Genomic DNA, 7,797 nt, shown 5'->3' with positions numbered 1-7,797 from the left:
GGTCGCATTCTTTTGGAGACGCATTAATTTCACGAAATACAGTATTTGGTTGCAAACATAGGACTTTTCCCTCTTCAGTGTGAGCTGCAGGCAGTTGTTTTAATACAAATTGTTTCAATTTTCTTAGTCTGCCAGTGGTTCTGAAACATTATTGGTATGTGTCCTTCCTTCTGTGAACTAGTCAAGCTTGTGGCGCCCCTCTATGTGGGCACACGTCACACTGTGCTTCAATGTCGCTTGGTTATATACTATTCAAGTAAAGTGAAAGAACACCCGTTCTTTTGAGTAGTATAGTATTTGAGATGTAAAATTTGAAATATTTTCATGTGATGTTTATTTATTGAAGTATTGTCACCTCGCACTGACAGAGGACAAATTGAATCTCATAATACTGATAAATATTGGTTGCCGAGCGTCATCAGGATGGTAGGATCCAGACTCGGGTCTGTAACGAACTCTGGCTGTGATGAACAAACTATCTGTGTGTCTGTGCTGTCGGTGGCTGCTGTCAAACTGTCCATATGTAGATCATGGTTTAAATTGGAATAGGAAGTTAGGCCAAACCTTCTATATTCCTCAAGTTACATAATGTTTAGCTCAGGTAAATTGGCATTTTTTTATATTTCATTTATATTTATCATGGTTTAAATTGGAATAGGAAGTTAGGCCAAACCTTCTATATTCCTCAAGTTACATAATGTTTAGCTCAGGTAAATTGGCATTTTTTTATATTTCATTTATATTTATCATGGTTTAAAGTGGAATAGGAAGTTAGGCCAAACCTTCTATATTCCTCAAGTCACATAATGTTTAGCTCGGGTAAATTGGCATTTTTTTATATTTCATTTATATTTATCATGGTTTAAATTGTAATAGGAAGTTAGGCCAAACCTTCTATATTCCTCAAGTTACATAATGTTTAGCTCGGGTAAATTGGCATTTTTTTATATTTCATTTATATTTATCATGGTTTAAATTGGAATAGGAAGTTAGGCCAAACCTTCTATATTCCTCAAGTCACATAATGTTAAGCTCGGGTAAATTGACATTTTTTTATATTTCAAGTTAACATGTCAAATTGTCAATATTATATATATCAATCTGTTACTGATTACTAGGGGTAAAATGATACATCAGAGCACTGGGGCATCATGAGATTTCATGCAATGATCGATACATGAGACGTTTTTTTCTGTATCGATACAAGACGATACGCTTACTAAATTACTTACAACTTGTTAATGACACCCAGCATATTTGTCAGTCAAATATCGCGAAATGTGTTGTAATTAGGGTTTCAAGTTCATTCCTAAAAATAGCTGCTGTGAATATGTGTCTACAGCTGGCTTTACCTTTTGAACTTGGCCTGAAATATTTATAATCAAGAAGTTTCCATATAATTTGACATATATACATCCATATCCTGATACGTTTTGTAGCATGACATATGTATCATGATATGTATCGTATCGTGACCTTGCTGTATCGCTTCACCCCAACTAATCACCCAATTACATAGAGATAATGCCTCAGTGGCACAGTAGGCCTCCAGCTGCAGTGTCTCGACCGTGACAAGCTGTGGAGCAGAGTCTCTTTGTAACAGTTGTTAGTACTGTTGTGTGTAAAACAGAAATTCATTTCAGATAAATGCAATGTTACTTGACTTATCTCATCATTAAGCCACCTGTATTATCTTCCTGTCTAACCTGTGTATGTCATCTTACGAGTGGTGAACATGTATGTTTGCATTCAGTGAATGGAAATAATATTATTCTTTTCGGAATATTTGTTTCCACTTTTCATATGGTTAGGGTTGCTGGAATCTGTGCACCAATTTTTAGCTCATGTGACAAAGTCAAGTGAACTTTGTCATGGTCTGTTGTCCTTCTGTCCTGTTGTTTGTCGTTAACTTTAACATGGTCGACATCTCTACAACTACAAGGCCCATGGAGTAAGAATGATTGCAGCTATGGTGTCTTGAAGACTTGCTCAGAATCTGACCTGATTGTGAACATGGCCACAATGGCAGCCATATTGAAATGTTATTTTGTCCCATGACTCAGCCATCTAAGCTTGTGTCATTAAGACGTTTGTTATGCAGTAAGAATGTGGAATGCGAAATAATATATAATACCACCTTTGGAATGCTTTTATTTTTTTTGCATGTCACGCTATGACCTTTAACCTTAATGTATCTCCCCATTCGGCACTTTCAACATCTCTTCTGAGGCTACCAAACCTACGGAGCTGGTACTTGGTATGAACAATCCCAGCTATCGTGTCTCTAAATCCTAACAAATGTTATTTTGGGGATAACACTTTCTCAGTAAAGTACAGGTTCTCGTATGGGACTCAACCCCCAAAAGTATGAGAACCTGTACTTTACTTAGAAAGTTTTATCCTATAGATAATATTTGTTACATTTGACAACTTTCTAAACGGCATTGTGTGTTCTCTGATTCTTGTTCACCGAATTCTGATTAGATTTTAAACCTTATTTCTTAATATTTATCTCAGGTGAGCTACAGGGCCTCATGTCTCTGTCTATTGTTAAACATTGTCCCTTGGGTACGTCAGAGCCATGACATGATATATAGCATAACAACTGTCTCATATATTCCACCATGTCCATAGTGCAACTGTTTTCTAGTTTTTGTTAGATTGTAATTATAGAACGAACAAGCTGATGATGCAATACAAATGCATGATAAAAGAGAACGTAACTATAATCCCATGCTTAAATTTCGTTGCATTACAGGACTGAATTATTTCTTGTATGATATATCCTTTTTGAGTTGCATATAGTTTCTACATTGTTTTTGGTATGAATGAAGTACTGACCGTATCATGTGTCTTGTATCATATGGTTGGAAAATTATTTTGTTAAATATGCGTATTGCAGAATCAAAGACGAGGTAAATATAAAGTGTATGATTACTTGAACATGCCTATCCTCCTTCCAAACAGGGAGAACAAGGATGTTGTACCCTTGACTTCCTATAACGAATTAAACCTGTCAAGACTGTTCTGATGTAGGACATTAGGCTAAAAAATAATAGTCTTGTTTCTCAGGCGCCGCCCGCATCATCAGAATGTTTGCCGCATGTTTCGTTTTTATTTCCATTTTTTTTAAATAAAAAAATCCTAACATGTGGACATAAAAACAATGCACTCCAATATAGCATGCAGTTACTTCCCTTTACATGCTCACTGCTTTACTGTGCATCTTGTGTTATGGTTATGGTGGCAATAGGAGTTTGAATGCTTGTTTATAAAGGAGGACCTTCCCAGGTTGATGGTACATACTACATGTAGTTTGAACAAGCAAAAAGACCACCGCCCGCTCGCTCTTTGTTTTCAAAAGTCATTGCCTGAGAACCAATTCTTTTATTTTTTTAAACCTTATGTACTTCATGCGAGGTCGATGTTGCTTTTTTTGGGTGCATATATTACAGTTATTGACCTCATATTTTTTATATAAAGCCTAAAATTGTTTATTAATAACAAAGAGCAGATTCAGCATATCAAACTGTTTTAGCCACAATAGGTTAGGAGGTTCCCAATAAACAGACACCTGATAGGCTTAGGTTTGGGGAATACCACCACTGGGTAATTCCCAGTCTATTTTTTTATATAATATACAGGCTTCATCAATGAAGCATTCAGTTATTGCGTCAGTGAATCACTGTGTGAATGAGTAGGTTATTAAACATAGTGTGTGTGAGTTGATCTGGTGTACAGCATATAACTTTGCATCACTTCGTATCATTGTTCATGACATTGGGCTTTCTACTGTACATATTGTCTTGACGGATATCACTTAACGCTTGTGTTTGTTGATGAAGTATGTCCAACAGGTGCCTGCATCACAGTGCCCATGATAGAGGGCTGATCATCTTGACTTGTGTACTGAGCAATGCATCTGTTATCAAGTTTATTTTTAATATTTTTTTAAAACTTTTGATAGTTTACAAATGGTTATGAATGTCTGCAATTCTTTGTAGGTATTATATCATCAGATATTTCAGTGACATATTTAGCTAATACAGTTTTGAAATTTCAATAATTACCTTTAGAAAGTTTTATGTGTATCTTCATTTTGATTTGAAGTTATGTATGGAAAGTGCTCAAATCTAATTGGTCAATCGGTGGTTTCAAATTACAGTGAGATACCTCTGATTCAGACAGCTGTGGAAACCACATGTTCAACCCAGCTCGGTCATCAGTTGATGTAACAAGATGACAAGTTGATTATGTTGCAATAAGGTTTATAAGGCAATATTCTTGGTATCACACACCTTCAACTGTATTTTTATGGATCATATTCACACACCTTCAACTGTGAATTGGATCCTCATCACACACGTATCTGAAGTTTTGGATCGTTATCACACCTTCAGCTGATGATATTCACACACCTTTAACTGTGATGTTATGGATCGTATTCACGCCATCACCTGTGTTAAGGATCAATATTCTACACCTTCCATTGATGAAACAATGCTCACATGTCATATTGGATTCACAAAGACAAACAATGCTCGTCAATATTGTACGACTACTCAGTGTTGTCATGTTGGGGTGTTGTGTGTTGGGTTTCTGAAAAAGATTTTCAATAGCTGTAAAATCTTTGCAAATCTTCTTGCAAGAAAGTTTATCATTGAATTTACATGGCTACTGATATAACCCAGCTGTTACTTCCCTCAAGCCCGCCCTCTTAGTTGGGACCATTCTGGTGGCCAAATGTGATTTAAATCTATGATTGGTGACTTAAATTTATCTATTGCTCGCCACATCAAGAAATAAACATAACTGGCGACAATTCTGTTGGCTCCTAAAAACGTAGGATTAGCTCCTAAAATATTCCTGTTAGGAGCTGCTTGGCTCCCTAACAAAACAACAGACTTAGAGGGCTGCAAACTAGGTGTTATGACTTATGTCGAACCCTCTCTGTGTGTGATTCTGTGGTACAATCTCAGCATCATTGTAACACAAAGCATTCCACTGTTATTTTATTACTGATGTAGATTTTATTCGTTGATGTTACTAAAGATCCCATGGTTAAGTTTGGTGTACCTCTCTTTACTTGACAATTTGTCATTCCAGTCGATGCTCCAGGCATCTAATGGGAACCACTGCTCACATTTTGTCCAACAAATGTACTTAAAACATTCAGTGCAGCGGGAGCATTCTACCTCCAACAATATGAACGTTCAGAAACATATTCCAGTACCTCAAGGCTAAAACAAATAATAGTCTTGGTTCTCAGGCACAGCCGGCATCATCATTAAGTTCGCCGCACGTTTCGTTTTTATTTCCAATTTGAAAAAAAAGAAGTCCTTAACTATTCCAAGTCTAACGGTAGTTAAAATACTGTATACCAGTACTTTACTCATCAAGGAATACATTTATGTTGGGAGGCCATTTCCAAGGTTGATTGTACACAATTGTTTATCTGGATACACAACTGTTTATTTGGTTACATACTAGTTTGAAGATCTCCCCCCCCCCCCCCCACCGCTCACCCGCACTATATTTACAAAAACCTTTGCCTGAGAACCAATTCTTTTATTTTTAAGCCCAATAGAGGATATTTGGCTAATCTTGTTAAATGACACATTTATCTCATTAAAGCTGAATTGATGCAGTCACAAGTAAAGTATCAACTTTTGTGTGACGAGTGGCTCAGTCATCTTCACTTATGAGTGACAGAAGACTGTATAATGGACGTGGGTTTGAATCCAAGAATCTCCCCGATTGTTGCTCGGTTTGTCAGCACCATACCTGTATTTTTGGGTTGTACCAAATGGTAAGCGTCCAAGTCCCAATAACATGTCTTTTATGTGTGAGTAGTTGCACCTGAACTGTTTCATCTATTCAAACATCTATCAAAATTATGTATTTGAAACATGGGGCCATGTGTAGTGGTAAGGAGTTCAAGATTGTTGTATTACGTGGTGTCTCTCGGAGACGTGAAGCTTGCAGTCATGTCCAACATGACTGCAGACAAGGGGAAATGTGTTTTGTCATGTATGATTTTATATTTTTATTGCCAACTGTTTTTTATGGCCATATGTTTAGTTTCTAGTTCTGTTGTAACCATGGTAACATGGGATGTCTCTGACCGACCTGTCTGTCTTGGGTCAGAAACTGGTATTCTTTCTGATACAGTGAGTTCAAGGAAACCAAACTTCTATGATCAGTTCACGTAAATTGTAGCTTTAAGGATCTAAAATGACTAATATATTTATTAATATTTATAAATATTAAATTCTTGCCTATTCTTATGATTCTTGTGATGTGTTGTAAATATTTATTTATAGTCAAAAGGACTGTATGTATGTATCATGATGGATCTTTGAATAAAATGATTTGTAACTATGTTCGTTTTTCTTACTGATTGAGTAAAGCATGACCTGGCTCTTAAAACAGGTACCAGGTACATTCAGAGTGAATGTTGCATACATGTATGTGAAGTCTTTTTGTCTCAAGTAAGATCTTTATATAGTCTTGGGACAAAGTTGAGAGGCGATCCCATGATGCCACAAAGGAACGTATTAATATCATTATGACCTCACTGAAATCAGATCGGTAACTCTAATACATTATACCTCTCTGCGTTCAAGATCTGAGGACATGTCAAGTGAATCTAATTGTAGGATGCTTGGTTTTTTAGCCAATAAGATGTCAGTTTTGTAAAACAATTTGGCTTCATTTCTTTACCATCATGACTGAAATTTTGCCTTGTGCAAATGTAGACTCAAATATTCAGTGATTGACATCATGAGCATCGATCCACGCAATTGGTATAAGATGACATGCATCAACCAAGTCAGCATGTCTGACTACCCGATCCGGTTAGTTGCCTCTTATGACAAGCATAGTCGCCTGTTACGGCAAGCTTGGCTTGCTGAAGACCTATTCTACCAGGGATCTTCACAAGTCTGAAGGACAAGAACACAGCTGCAACGACGTAATCTTTTGTAGTGTGTTTTAGGTGAGCTGCTGGACGTGGAAGTCAGGAGGTGCTGTAGAGCTATCACACCAAGACACAAAGACCGACTTCATTAAATATAAGCAAATTTATTTAGGAAATAATTGTCAACAAGTGAAGCATGTTACCTGTCAGCCCATACAAGGGTAACTGTAGTACAAGTCAAACGGAGAAACACAGGTCACACACATGCCACACAATCGCAGACATACAATCAACACCTGGCAGTCCAATACAACCTCAGCCAGCACTGGCAGGACTCCCTACTGTAACTTGTTCATGCCAGGACTGTCACAGCACACAACCTGGGGCAGTTGTGAACATTACGCTGCCCAAATTGTTTCCATTTGCTTTTGTCTTCAAATCAAAGTGTACACCTAGTTTCTGTGAGGAACATAATAGCATGTCTTCAACAACAGCCGTCCTGTTATACGAGCAGTATGCAGTGGGATCCGCATTACATAGTTTACAGTGAATTCATGCAATGTAATTACCCCACTCATGCCCAAGGGATTATACAGGTGGCGGAATAATCTCAGTGAACCTGTGTGATACAATCAAGGGGAGTCTACCCAACAGCCTCCAAATGGATGTAAAAATATCTTGAGCAAAGTTCGTACAACTAGAATGGCTATCTGATGTGACCGTGTTGAAAAGGATACAGCTACCATGACAAGGTACACCTCTGAAGATACATTGGTATAGTAGTAAAAATATAGTCTCTACTTTCTGCGGGGTATAGTCTTAAGTCCACCTCATTATGTGACATATCTACCATCTACTAGTTTGAAACTAGAGACCAG

The sequence above is a fragment of the Haliotis rufescens genome, unplaced genomic scaffold, assembly GCF_023055435.1.
Source record: "Haliotis rufescens isolate VD_foot unplaced genomic scaffold, xgHalRufe1.0.p SCAF_20, whole genome shotgun sequence".
NCBI classification, from domain to species: domain Eukaryota; kingdom Metazoa; phylum Mollusca; class Gastropoda; order Lepetellida; family Haliotidae; genus Haliotis; species Haliotis rufescens.
Note: the sequence above shows the minus strand (reverse complement) of the source record.